The 12,966-nt window shown below is 48.8% G+C and overlaps 1 protein-coding gene across 5 annotated transcripts in view; it reads right to left on the bottom strand.

The window, feature by feature from the left end:
- Positions 1 to 12,966, bottom strand: part of LRRC24 (leucine rich repeat containing 24) — a 137,925-nt gene that overhangs the window by 41,184 nt on the left and 83,775 nt on the right. The window contains exon 1 of one of the 5 annotated variants that reach the window (XM_077271478.1): positions 12,886 to 12,935. The exons of the other annotated variants lie outside the window; for them this stretch is intronic. The gene's annotated coding sequence lies outside the window, so the exon portion shown is untranslated. Of the gene's footprint in view, positions 1 to 12,885; positions 12,936 to 12,966 lie in introns of those variants that run through there. 5 annotated transcript variants of the gene reach the window in all.

Below are 12,966 nucleotides of genomic sequence, written 5' to 3' on the forward strand. Positions count from 1 at the left end.
AGAGTCACACCCCAAAAGACTGCAGAGAAAGGTGGAGAGACTGACCCCAAAAGACTGCAGAGAAAGGAGGAGAGACAGACCCCAAAAGACTGCAGAGAAAGGAGACAGACCCCAAAAGACTGCAGAGAAAGGTGAGAGACAGACCCCAAAAGACTGCAGAGAAAGGAGGAGAGACAGACCCCAAAAGACTGCAGAGAAAGGAGAGACAGACCCCAAAAGACTGCAGAGAAAGGAGGAGAGACAGACCCCAAAAGACTGCAGAGAAAGGTGGAGAGAGACCCCAAAAGACTGCAGAGAAAGGTGGAGAGACAGACCCCAAAAGACTGCAGAGAAAGGAGGAGAGACAGACCCCAAAAGACTGCAGAGAAAGGAGGAGAGACAGACCCCAAAAGACTGCAGAGAAAGGAGGAGAGACAGACCCCAAAAGACTGCAGAGAAAGGTGGAGAGACAGACCCCAAAAGACTGCAGAGAAAGGTGGAGAGACAGACCCCAAAAGACAGCAGAGAAAGGTGGAGAGACAGACCCCAAAAGACTGCAGAGAAAGGAGGAGAGACAGACCCCAAAAGACTGCAGAGAAAGGAGAGACAGACCCCAAAAGACTCCAGAGAAAGGAGAGAGACAGACCCCAAAAGACTGCAGAGAAAGGAGAGACAGACCCCAAAAGACTGCAGAGAAAGGTGGAGAGACAGACCCCAAAAGACTGCAGAGAAAGGAGGAGAGACAGACCCCAAAAGACTGCAGAGAAAGGTGGAGAGACAGACCCCAAAAGACTGCAGAGAAAGGTGGAGAGACAGACCCCAAAAGACTGCAGGGAAAGGTGGAGAGACAGACCCCAAAAGACTGCAGAGAAAGGAGGCAGAGACCCCAAAAGACTGCAGAGAAAGGTGGAGAGACAGACCCCAAAAGACTGCAGAGAAAGGAGGAGAGACAGACCCCAAAAGACTGGAGAGAAAGGTGGAGAGAGACCCCAAAAGACTGCAGAGAAAGGTGGAGAGACAGACCCCAAAAGACTGCAGAGAAAGGAGGAGAGACAGACCCCAAAAGACTGCAGAGAAAGGAGGAGAGACAGACCCCAAAAGACTGCAGAGAAAGGTGGAGAGACAGACCCCAAAGACTGCAGAGAAAGGAGGAGAGACAGACCCCAAAGACTGCAGAGAAAGGAGGAGAGACAGACCCCAAAAGACTGGAGAGAAAGGTGGAGAGAGACCCCAAAAGACTGCAGAGAAAGGTGGAGAGACAGACCCCAAAAGACTGCAGAGAAAGGAGGAGAGACAGACCCCAAAAGACTGCAGAGAAAGGAGGAGAGACAGACCCTAAAAGACTGCAGAGAAAGGTGGAGAGACAGACCCCAAAAGACTGCAGAGAAAGGTGGAGAGACAGACCCCAAAGACTGCAGAGAAAGGAGGAGAGACAGACCCCAAAGACTGCAGAGAAAGGAGGAGAGACAGACCCCAAAAGACTGCAGAGAAAGGTGGAGAGACAGACCCCAAAAGACAGCAGAGAAAGGTGGAGAGACAGACCCCAAAAGACTGCAGAGAAAGGAGGAGAGACAGACCCCAAAAGACTGCAGAGAAAGGAGAGACAGACCCCAAAAGACTGCAGAGAAAGGAGGAGAGACAGACCCCAAAAGACTGCAGAGAAAGGTGGAGAGAGACCCCAAAAGACTGCAGAGAAAGGTGGAGAGACAGACCCCAAAAGACTGCAGAGAAAGGAGGAGAGACAGACCCCAAAGACTGCAGAGAAAGGAGGAGAGACAGACCCCAAAAGACTGCAGAGAAAGGTGGAGAGACAGACCCCAAAGACTGCAGAGAAAGGTGGAGAGACAGACCCCAAAAGACAGCAGAGAAAGGTGGAGAGACAGACCCCAAAAGACTGCAGAGAAAGGAGAGACAGACCCCAAAAGACTGCAGAGAAAGGTGGAGAGACAGACCCCAAAAGACTGCAGAGAAAGGTGGAGAGACAGACCCCAAAAGACAGCAGAGAAAGGTGGAGAGACAGACCCCAAAAGACTGCAGAGAAAGGAGGAGAGACAGACCCCAAAAGACTGCAGAGAAAGGAGAGACAGACCCCAAAAGACTGGAGAGAAAGGTGGAGAGACAGACCCCAAAAGACTGCAGAGAAAGGAGGAGAGACAGACCCCAAAAGACTGCAGAGAAAGGTGGAGAGACAGACCCCAAAAGACTGCAGAGAAAGGGGGAGAGACAGACCCCAAAAGACTGCAGAGAAAGGAGGAGAGACAGACCCCAAAAGACTGCAGAGAAAGGAGGAGAGACAGACCCCAAAAGACTGCAGAGAAAGGAGGAGAGACAGACCCCAAAATACTGCAGAGAAAGGAGGAGAGACAGACCCCGAAAGACTGCAGAGAAAGGAGGAGAGACAGACCCCAAAAGACTGCAGAGAAAGGAGGAGAGACAGACCCCAAAAGACTGCAGAGAAAGGAGAGACAGACCCCAAAATACTGCAGAGAAAGGAGGAGAGACAGACCCCAAAAGACTGCAGAGAAAGGTGGAGAGACAGACCCCAAAAGACTCCAGAGAAAGGAGAGACAAACCCCAAAAGACTGCAGAGAAAGGAGGAGAGACAGACCCCAAAAGACTGCAGAGAAAGGTGGAGAGACAGACCCCAAAAGACTGCAGAGAAAGGAGGAGAGACAGACCCCAAAATACTGCAGAGAAAGGAGGAGAGACAGACCCCAAAAGACTGCAGAGAAAGGAGGAGAGACAGACCCCAAAAGACTGCAGAGAAAGGAGGAGAGACAGACCCCAAAAGACTGCAGAGAAAGGTGGAGAGACAGACCCCAAAAGACTGCAGGGAAAGGTGGAGAGACAGACCCCAAAAGACTGCAGAGAAAGGTGGAGAGACAGACCCCAAAAGACTGCAGAGAAAGGAGAAGAGACAGACCCCAAAAGACTGCAGAGAAAGGAGGAGAGACAGACCCCAAAAGACTGCAGAGAAAGGAGAGACAGACCCCAAAAGACTCCAGAGAAAGGTGGAGAGACAGACCCCAAAAGACTCCAGAGAAAGGAGAGAGACAGAACCAAAAGACTGCAGAGAAAGGGGGGAGAGACAGACCCCAAAAGACTGCAGAGAAAGGAGGAGAGACAGACCCCAAAAGACTGCAGAGAAAGGTGGAGAGACAGACCCCAAAAGACTGCAGAGAAAGGAGGAGAGACAGACCCCAAAAGACAGCAGAGAAAGGTGGAGAGACAGACCCCAAAAGACTGCAAAGAAAGGGGGGAGAGACAGCCCCCAAAAGACTGCAGAGAAAGGGGGAGACAGACCCCAAAAGACTGCAGAGAAAGGAGGAGAGACAGACCCCAAAAGACTCCAGAGAAAGGTCGAAAGACAGACCCCAAAGACTGCAGAGAAAGCTGGGAGAGACAGACCCCAAAGACTGCAGAGAAAGGAGGAGAGACAGACCCCAAAAGACTGCAGAGAAAGGAGGAGAGACAGACCCCAAAAGACTGCAGAGAAAGGTGGAGAGACAGACCCCAAAAGACCGCAGAGAAAGGAGGAGAGACAGACCCCAAAAGACTGGAGAGAAAGGTGGAGAGACAGACCCCAAAAGACTGCAGAGAAAGGTGGAGAGACAGACCCCAAAAGACCGCAGAGAAAGGAGGAGAGACAGACCCCAAAAGACTGGAGAGAAAGGTGGAGAGACAGACCCCAAAAGACTGGAGAGAAAAGAGGAGAGACAGACCCCAAAAGACTGCAGAGAAAGGAGGAGAGACAGACCCCAAAAGACTGCAGAGAAAGGAGGAGAGACAGACCCCAAAAGACTGCAGAGAAAGGTGGAGAGACAGACCCCAAAAGACCGCAGAGAAAGGAGGAGAGACAGACCCCAAAAGACTGGAGAGAAAGGTGGAGAGACAGACCCCAAAAGACTGCAGAGAAAGGTGGAGAGACAGACCCCAAAAGACCGCAGAGAAAGGAGGAGAGACAGACCCCAAAAGACTGGAGAGAAAGGTGGAGAGACAGACCCCAAAAGACTGGAGAGAAAAGAGGAGAGACAGACCCCGAAAGACTGCAGAGAAAGGAGGAGAGACAGACCCCAAAAGACTGCAGAGAAAGGAGGAGAGACAGACCCCAAAAGACTGCAGAGAAAGGAGAGACAGACCCCAAAATACTGCAGAGAAAGGAGGAGAGACAGACCCCAAAAGACTGCAGAGAAAGGTGGAGAGACAGACCCCAAAAGACTCCAGAGAAAGGAGAGACAAACCCCAAAAGACTGCAGAGAAAGGAGGAGAGACAGACCCCAAAAGACTGCAGAGAAAGGTGGAGAGACAGACCCCAAAAGACTGCAGAGAAAGGAGGAGAGACAGACCCCAAAATACTGCAGAGAAAGGAGGAGAGACAGACCCCAAAAGACTGCAGAGAAAGGAGGAGAGACAGACCCCAAAAGACTGCAGAGAAAGGAGGAGAGACAGACCCCAAAAGACTGCAGAGAAAGGTGGAGAGACAGACCCCAAAAGACTGCAGGGAAAGGTGGAGAGACAGACCCCAAAAGACTGCAGAGAAAGGTGGAGAGACAGACCCCAAAAGACTGCAGAGAAAGGAGAAGAGACAGACCCCAAAAGACTGCAGAGAAAGGAGGAGAGACAGACCCCAAAAGACTGCAGAGAAAGGAGAGACAGACCCCAAAAGACTCCAGAGAAAGGTGGAGAGACAGACCCCAAAAGACTCCAGAGAAAGGAGAGAGACAGAACCAAAAGACTGCAGAGAAAGGGGGGAGAGACAGACCCCAAAAGACTGCAGAGAAAGGAGGAGAGACAGACCCCAAAAGACTGCAGAGAAAGGTGGAGAGACAGACCCCAAAAGACTGCAGAGAAAGGAGGAGAGACAGACCCCAAAAGACAGCAGAGAAAGGTGGAGAGACAGACCCCAAAAGACTGCAAAGAAAGGGGGGAGAGACAGCCCCCAAAAGACTGCAGAGAAAGGGGGAGACAGACCCCAAAAGACTGCAGAGAAAGGAGGAGAGACAGACCCCAAAAGACTCCAGAGAAAGGTCGAAAGACAGACCCCAAAGACTGCAGAGAAAGCTGGGAGAGACAGACCCCAAAGACTGCAGAGAAAGGAGGAGAGACAGACCCCAAAAGACTGCAGAGAAAGGAGGAGAGACAGACCCCAAAAGACTGCAGAGAAAGGTGGAGAGACAGACCCCAAAAGACCGCAGAGAAAGGAGGAGAGACAGACCCCAAAAGACTGGAGAGAAAGGTGGAGAGACAGACCCCAAAAGACTGCAGAGAAAGGTGGAGAGACAGACCCCAAAAGACCGCAGAGAAAGGAGGAGAGACAGACCCCAAAAGACTGGAGAGAAAGGTGGAGAGACAGACCCCAAAAGACTGGAGAGAAAAGAGGAGAGACAGACCCCAAAAGACTGCAGAGAAAGGAGGAGAGACAGACCCCAAAAGACTGCAGAGAAAGGAGGAGAGACAGACCCCAAAAGACTGCAGAGAAAGGTGGAGAGACAGACCCCAAAAGACTGCAGAGAAAGGAGGGAGAGACAGACCCCAAAAGACTGCAGAGAAAGGTGGAGAGACAGACCCCAAAAGACTGCAGAGAAAGGTGGAGAGAGACAGACCCCAAAAGACTGCAGAGAAAGGAGGAGAGACAGACCTCAAAAGACTGCAGAGAAAGGTGGAGAGACAGACCCCAAAAGACTGCAGAGAAAGGAGGAGAGACAGACCCCAAAAGACTGGAGAGAAAGGTGGAGAGACAGACCCCAAAAGACTGCAGAGAAAGGTGGAGAGACAGACCCCAAAAGACCGCAGAGAAAGGAGGAGAGACAGACCCCAAAAGACTGGAGAGAAAGGTGGAGAGACAGACCCCAAAAGACCGCAGAGAAAGGAGGAGAGACAGACCCCAAAAGACTGGAGAGAAAGGAGGGAGAGACAGACCCCAAAAGACTGCAGAGAAAGGAGGAGAGACAGACCCCAAAAGACTGGAGAGAAAAGAGGTCCTACAAAGTCCTGACTCAGGGGCTGAATACTAATGCACGGCGCAATGCTCAGATTTACATTTGTATAATAATTAGTGCACCCCAGATCATTTCCTTTACTCGTCAGTGATAATTGTTACTTTGTATCACAGAAAATCCCAATAAAATACATTTCTATTTCTAGGTATAAGGTGAAAGGTTTGCGGGGTGTGAATACTTTGTGAAGGCCCAGTGTCAGGTGTGAGGGGCTGTTTCCAGCAGCTGGCGGTCGGTGCACCACGGGGCGATGACGGGGCGATGACGGGGTGATGGTCGGTGTCCGCCCGCCGTGGTCTCCTGGTTACCTTTGGTTGGATCATCATTCAATGTTTTGCATTGCTTGTGTTCTATCCTTCTTTCTAGGCAGAAGTTTGCTTTTCCCTGTATTTTGTCCCAACTCTCTCACTGTAGTCCTGTGATGTATGTTTGTTCACGCCCTTATTCTCCATTTTGTCATCATCACCATATCTGTATGCATCCTACTACATGTCCTCTGTTGAATATTCCTTTTTACCTGCTACTTTCATCATAATACAAGAGTTTCAGTTAAAGCAACCCTTTTTTCCTGGAGTCTTCTTACATGAGATCGTGGCTGAGTTAAGCTATCTGATAAATCGGTATGAACGTGAGTACAGGTCAATACGGAAGCGCCCAAAAGAATAGGTCTATCCAGGCACCACTGCGTTCTACATACCCATGAGTCAGAATAGTAAAAAGGAATAGCCTGCCTTCAGAGACAGTAACTCAAGGTCTGTGCTGAACCTCAGTGGAAAAGGACATTTCCCAGATACACAGTAACCCAGTTCCCAGCCAGACCCCAGTGTGCATAGAAGCACACACTGCAGATAAACAGTGAGAAGTATAACCCTCATCATCCACTCTTCCTGCCTGCAAACAAATCATGTCTGAAGCGAGGTATACAATGTCCCTACCAGACTTACAAACACAGGACAGAGACCTAGATCCCCATCCACCAGCTAGTGAAAGGGGAAAACGTACAGTTAAACCTACATGGAAAGTCATGGAGAATTTAGAGACTGAAAAATGTGTTGTATATAGTGATGTGTCTTCACTGTGGGAGAAAGTGCTGAGTCACATAGACACTGTATCAAGGCCTGCTTCTCACGAGTTACCACTTGAGGGAGCCCTAGAACAATTATGCACAGCATACCAAAGATATATGGAGAAGACTGACCAATACATTATTCTCCTGAAGAAACTGAATTTGCCAGAGACTTTAAAAGAATTGCAAAGTTTCCAGCAGCTTAATTCTGAAAGAGACTACACCGTACGCGACATTAAGACAAAGATAGAGGCTAAAATTGCACGGACACCAGATGCATCATCTCGCTCATCCAAATCGTCTAAGCACTCAAAACGCTCATCTAGGTCAAGTTCATCAAAATATTCCACTCTCAGCCAGCAGCTTATAAGGGCACGTGCTAAGGCAGAAACGTCTAAGATACAAGCAACCTTTGCGCAAAGGAGAGCAGATATGGATGCAGCCACAGCACAAAAGAGAGCAGAAATAGAAGCAGCCAGAGCAGAAATGGATGCGGATGCAGCACGCAAGGAAGCTCTGGAGAAGGAATGTGAGCACGCAACAGCCATGGCGGAGTTATGGATCCTGGAGCGAGCTATCAGTGGGAGTCAAAGAGACAGCATCAGTTTGTGTGAAGTGGAAGCGGAGGACCCTATTGAACGCACAAGAGACTACGTGCTAAGCCAAAATGGCGAACCGCAGATCATCACTAACACTTCTGATGGCGTTCATGCTTCTCCAGGACACCAGGATGCCGATCCACTTACAGAACCCTACACTCAAGGTCAGTACAATGCTCCCAAACTTGAACTTCCTTCGTATTCCAGTATGCGCCAAGACCCTGCATCTCATCAAACTCCACAGGCTATTATCTACACGCAACCCAATATACCGGCAGGTCATTATACTCTCGACAACCGCACAGTGCCAGCTCCGCATGTAGCAGAGACTATACCCACCAAACCGGTTGCTGGACTAAATGCATATGCCACTCCATACTTACCCACGTTTCAAGTCCAAGACGTCTCCACTCCTATGTACAACACCGCTCAGCCCACATTCGTGCATCCTAAGTCAGAAAGAACAGACATGTCCGACTTCGCAAGGTACATGATTCGCCGCGAACTTACTAAAACCGGTCTCACAAGGTTTGACGACCAACCTGAAAATTACAGAGGTTGGAAAAATGCCTTTAGAACCGTAACTAGTGACCTCGGCATCACTGCTGCCGAAGAGCTGGACCTGCTAATCAGATGGCTAGGACCACAATCCACAGAGCGTGTCAAGAGACTCAGGTCTGTACATATCAGTAATCCAATGGCTGGTCTCATGGCTGCATGGGAAAGACTAGAGAAAAACTTTGGCAGTCCAGAAGCCATAGAGGATGCACTGTTCAAGCGTCTACAGAGTTTTCCAAAGATATCAAGCAAGGACAGTTCAAAGTTCCTAGAGCTCAGTGACTTGCTGTTAGAGCTCCAGCTGGCCAAGGCAGACACCCACCTACCTGGCCTCAGCTACCTGGACACTGCTCGTGGAGTAAATCCCATTATCTCCAAGCTACCGTACAACGTGCAAGAAAGGTGGACTACACTAGGGTCAAAATACAAGAAAGACCATCAAGTGTCATTTCCTCCATTCTCCTACTTCTGTGAGTTTATAAAAGACATGGCAGAGCGCAAGAACGACCCAAGCTTTTCTTACCAAGAATCCAGTGGCCTAGCTTCACCTCCTTCTAAATACGTCAGCGCACGCTCGAACGACAGAAACCGCAGAGGTCCAGTGTCAGTGAAGAAGACGGATATTCTTCCCTTACCAACACCAGCCCCAGACAAGAGTAACAAAGGTGAAAAGATAGAGAACCCAAATCGTGAATGTCCCATCCACAAGAAGCCACATCCCTTAAAAAAGTGCATCGGCTTCAGGAAGAAACCGCTCCTAGAACGCAAGGAGCTTCTAAAGAAGTTCGGGGTATGCTACAGATGTTGTGCTTCTACTGAACACCTTGCTAAAGACTGTAAAACTACAATTAAGTGCATGGAGTGTGACAGTGAGGACCACGTACAAGCACTCCACCCATTCCGTCCTGACTCTACACTTACTCCTTCCCCCACCACGAGCCATGGCGGGGAGGACGCAGCTCAAACTGCAAGCCATACCACAATATCTTCTTCATGCACAGAAGTCTGCGGAGAAGACCTCTGGGACAAGTCCTGTGCGAAGATTTGCCTGGTGAACGTATATCCCAATGGTCACCCAGAGAAAGCCGTGAAGGTGTACGTCCTTCTGGATGATCAGAGCAACCGATCACTTGCAAGGTCAGAACTCTTTGATATGTTTAACTTAAAGGGAAATGCTTACCCTTACACTTTAGGTACCTGCAGTGGTGTTACAGAGGTTTATGGGAGAAGGGCCAGTGGTCTTACAGCGACATCTCTCGAGAACACCGTCGAGATACCGTTACCTACACTGGTCGAGTGCAACCAGATTCCATCCAATCGAGGAGAGATCCCAACGCCAGAGGCTGCTCTTCATCACCAACATCTCAAGGGGATAGCAAACAAGATACCAGCCCTCGACAACAATGCAGATATCCTGATTCTGCTTGGCAGAGACATTCTCCGGCTGCACAAGGTACGTCAGCAAATTAACGGACCACACGATGCACCATTTGCCCAACGCTTAGATCTAGGCTGGGTAATCATAGGCAATGTTTGCATACACAAGATGAAGAGACCTAACAACATCTCCTCGTACAAATCACACATATTGTCAAATGGTCGCAGCACTCATTTTCAGCCATGCCCACATCACTACTGGGTGAAAGAGAAAGTGAGCAACACCAAGTGGCAACAGGAAACCTTCAACAACATGAACACGCTCCAGCCCTGGGATAAAAACCTCGGGTCATCAGTGTTCGATTCCACAAGCAACGACAACAAGTTGGCACCCACAAGGGAAGATAAAGAATTCATAAAAGTTATGGATAAAGAATTTACTCAAGATGACTCCAACAGTTGGGTAGCTCCTTTACCCTTTCGTTTCCCAAGAGCGAGGTTGCCGAACAACCTGCAGCAAGCAACTGCAAGGTTCTCATCCTTAAAGCGTACCCTAAAGAGGAAACCAGAGATGGAGAAGCATTTCATTGACTTTATGCAGAACATCTTTGACAGAAATCATGCTGAACCTGCGCCACCACTGAGGGAGGGAGAAGAATGTTGGTATCTTCCATCCTTTGGTGTCTATCACCCTCGCAAGCCTAACCAGATCAGAGTGGTGTTTGACTCCAGTGCTCAGTTTGAAGGCCTCTCTCTCAATAACCTGCTCCTAACTGGGCCCAACCTGAACAACAGCCTCGTTGGAGTATTGATCCGCTTCAGACAAGAACCTGTTGCCATAATGGCCGACATTCAGCAGATGTTTCATTGCTTCATTGTGAAAGAAGACAACAGAAACTATCTTAGGTTCCTATGGCACAAAGACAACAATGTCAACAATCAGGTCATAGACTACCGGATGAAGGTCCATGTCTTCGGCAACAGTCCCTCACCTGCTGTGGCGATCTATGGACTGAGACGGACAGCCCAGGAAGGTGAGAGAGAGTACGGTTCCGATGCTCGGCAATTTGTAGAGAAGAACTTCTACGTGGACGATGGGCTCAAGTCCTTGCCCACAAGCGAAGATGCAATTGACCTACTCTCCAGGACACAGGAAATGCTATCCACATCAAACCTCAGACTCCACAAGATTATCTCCAACAGTCAAGAGGTAATGAACGCGTTTCCATCTGAAGACCATGCCACAAACCTAAAGGACCTCAACTTGGGTTCTGATGTTCCTCCAACACAGCGCAGCCTTGGTCTACTGTGGGATATCAAACGGGACACCTTCACCTTCCAAGTGTCACCCTATGACAAACCCTTTACCAAACGAGGAGTCCTATCTGTCATAAATAGCATCTATGATCCTCTCGGGTTTGTAGCACCCATCACTATTCAAGGCAAGATACTGTTAAGACAGCTTACGGCCGAGAACACGGATTGGGACACCCCGCTGCCAACTCAGAAACAGCAAAGGTGGGAGGCATGGAAGAAGTCTCTGAAGTTCTTAGAGCAACTCCAAGTCCCACGTTGTTATTCTCCAAGATCACCTTTGACTGCAATCAGAAGAGAAGTTCATATTTTCTCTGACGCATCTACAGAAGCCATAGCCGCAGTAGCTTATCTGATGACCTTAGGAGCTAACAAGGTACACTGTGGTTTCATCCTGAGTAAAGCCAAGTTAACTCCAAAGCCTGCACACTCTGTACCCAGACTCGAGCTTTGCGCTGCGGTATTGGCAGTAGAAATTGCTGAAGTTGTACAAGACGTAATGAACGCGTTTCCATCTGAGGACCACGCCACAAACCTAAAGGACCTCAACTTGGGTTCTGATGTTTCTCCAGCCACACTTCTCACACAGAAGATTGGAGCTGCTACAGTTCCGCCTGGGAACTTTGATAATAAGGACATTTACAGACGTCAGTGGAGGCAAGTACAACACCTGGCTAACGTGTTTTGGCATCGATGGAAGACCAAATATTTACACTTGCTTCAAAACCGTCACAAATGGCAGACGCCCAGTCCCAATATCCAAGAAGAAGACCTTGTTCTCTTAAAGGACAAAGAGGCTCATCGTAATGACTGGCCAATGGGACTTATCACCAAGGTCCTACCCAGTGAGGACGGAAAGACTCGTAAGGTAGAAGTTAAGGTGACAAAAGGGGGCTCTACCCGAACCTTCTTCCGCCCGGTCACTGAACTCGTGCTGCTTCTACGAAAGGAGGACATCACATGAACTGAACATGCTCCTGGACGTTGTTCACGGCGGGGAGCATTCCTCCTCATCCCCCAGTTTATTGAATGTTGACATTTTCCATTGGATTGAACCTTTAACATTCCCATTGGATTCTGGGTTGGTGGAAGAGTTTGCATGTTTGCGGCTTCCCCAATCTGAAGATGGGTTTTATATACTTGAACTTATCTTTCGGTGTGATCTACGGGTCAACAACAACGAGTTGGACTTAAAAATCTTTTATGTTTTATTATTGCATGCACGTTTTCTTCCTCTTGTTTTTTCAGGTTCGAACGACTTCGAAGAATTACGGACATCGTGAAATCCAAGGATTTCAGACGGGGAGTGTCATGTCCCACGACTTGGGAAATCATTCAATGTTTTGCATTGCTTGTGTTCTATCCTTCTTTCTAGGCAGAAGTTTGCTTTTCCCTGTATTTTGTCCCAACTCTCTCACTGTAGTCCTGTGATGTATGTTTGTTCACGCCCTTATTCTCCATTTTGTCATCATCACCATATCTGTATGCATCCTACTACATGTCCTCTGTTGAATATTCCTTTTTACCTGCTACTTTCATCATAATACAAGAGTTTCAGTTAAAGCAACCCTTTTTTCCTGGAGTCTTCTTACATGAGATCGTGGCTGAGTTAAGCTATCTGATAAATCGGTATGAACGTGAGTACAGGTCAATACGGAAGCGCCCAAAAGAAAGGCCTATCCAGGCACCACTGCGTTCTACATATCCATGAGTCAGAATACTCAGATTTACATTTGTATAATAATTAGTGCACCCCAGATCATTTCCTTTACTCGTCAGTGATAATTGTTACTTTGTATCACAGAAAATCCCAATAAAATACATTTCTATTTCTAGGTATAAGGTGAAAGGTTTGCGGGGTGTGAATACTTTGTGAAGGCCCAGTGTCAGGTGTGAGGGGCTGTTTCCAGCAGCTGGCGGTCGGTGCACCACGGGGCGATGACGGGGCGATGACGGGGTGATGGTCGGTGTCCGCCCGCCGTGGTCTCCTGGTTACCTTTGGTTGGATCAAGCATCAGCCGACGTCCTTCATCAGCACCAGGCGGCCGAGGACGAGATCAGGGTGACCCCAACACCC

Source organism: Ranitomeya variabilis, chromosome 6 (assembly GCF_051348905.1).
Source record: "Ranitomeya variabilis isolate aRanVar5 chromosome 6, aRanVar5.hap1, whole genome shotgun sequence".
In the NCBI taxonomy this organism is placed as follows: Eukaryota; Metazoa; Chordata; class Amphibia; order Anura; family Dendrobatidae; genus Ranitomeya; species Ranitomeya variabilis.